This window comes from Neovison vison, chromosome 11 (genome assembly GCF_020171115.1).
Source record: "Neovison vison isolate M4711 chromosome 11, ASM_NN_V1, whole genome shotgun sequence".
In the NCBI taxonomy this organism is placed as follows: Eukaryota; Metazoa; Chordata; class Mammalia; order Carnivora; family Mustelidae; genus Neogale; species Neogale vison.
The window spans coordinates 78,725,983-78,727,705 of record NC_058101.1 but is presented as its reverse complement, the minus strand read 5'-3'; positions in this window follow the sequence as shown (position 1 = coordinate 78,727,705).

The window sequence follows — 1,723 nt, the reverse complement described above, 5'->3', positions numbered from 1 at the left end:
TAGTGCATGCTAAGGTGTTATGGCGATAACATATATTTTCTTTTTTTTTTTTTTTTCTGTTCTTTTACCTAAGGAATTGTAGAGAAAAAAGAAAGTGGTTATGAAATCAATCGTGGGGTAAGCTCTTATACAAATGGCCAGATTTTTCATGTCATCTTTCAAAATACATATACTATTCTGTGTCTCAGTCTTCGTGTATTCTTGACATAGCTACTATGTGAAAATGATCCTGTTATGGTTTATGAAAATTTCTTTAGTCTCAGAAAGTAAAAAAAAAAAAAAATGTTTCTTACTAGAGTACAAAAAAATAGAAAGGCTATTTCACTTGATAATATAGCCACTGGCCTGAAATAATTTTGTCTTATAAACAGTAAAGCATTTTTATGTTTTAGTATCATTACACAGCATACTATTTGATTAATTTAAGAGAGATAAACAAATAACAAATTGCAGTGTTAAGAAAAAGGTTTTTGTGTGTGTATAATATGTGTGTGTATATATACACATATATACATATGCATATGTAATATACAAGTATACATATTACATATGTAATAAATTTAGTTGTATGCATGTACATATATTTGTGTATTACACATGTAATTATGTATACATACATGATACATATAGTTATATATGCATATATGTGTGAATAACTCTATACCTTTATCCTTATCATCTATATATCCATCATATACTATCTATCTATCTACCTACCTACCTATCTATCTATCATGTATCTATCTAGGGGAAGAAAATTTTTTTTTTAATTTTTTTTTCCAATTTATTTATTTTCAGAAAAACAGTATTCATTATTTTTTCACCACACCCAGTGCTCCATGCAAGCTGTGCCCTCTATAATACCCACCACCTGGTACCCCAACCTCCCACCCCCCCGCCACTTCAAACCCCTCAGATTGTTTTTCAGAGTCCATAGTCTCTCATGGTTCACCTCCCCTTCCAATTTACCCAAAAGCACATACCCTCCCCAATGTCCATAACCCTACCCCCCTTCTCCCAACCCCCCTCCCCCCAGCAACCCACAGTTTGTTTCGTGAGATTAAGAGTCACTTATGGTTTGTCTCCCTCCCTATCCCATCTTGTTTCATGGATTCTTCTCCTACCTCCTTAAGCCCCCATGTTGCATCACCACTTCACATATCAGGGAGATCATATGATAGTTGTCTTTCTCCGCTTGACTTATTTCGCTAAGCATGATACCCTCTACTTCCATCCACGTTGTCGCAAATGGCAAGATTTCTAGGGGAAGAAAATTTAAAGATGGTACAATACGTTTAGATTGATTGATGGCCTCATGGTTCTCAAGTTAATATAAAGATGACAAAACACACCTACACATACATACACATTTGAAAAACAAAATAAACCAAAAAATTTAGGTATATTATAAAGCACATATAGACCTGAAAATTAATTTGACAGTGACAATTTTCTAACTTCTATGTTTCAATATAATTCTGTTTAAAATATCTATTAATATATTTAGGTTATTTTTTAAATTTTAATACATTGAGAAATAGAGAAAAGAGTTCTATAAATGTAAATAGTAATTTGCTCTTTTCTTTGAGAGAATATGATTTTCTAGAGGGTAAATATCTAGCTCAAAAAATAAAAAAGAAACCATTCTGTAATATAAAAAGTATTACCTTCTATTTATTAACTTTGTTACACATAATCATAAAAGGATTAGTAATACTCTTTT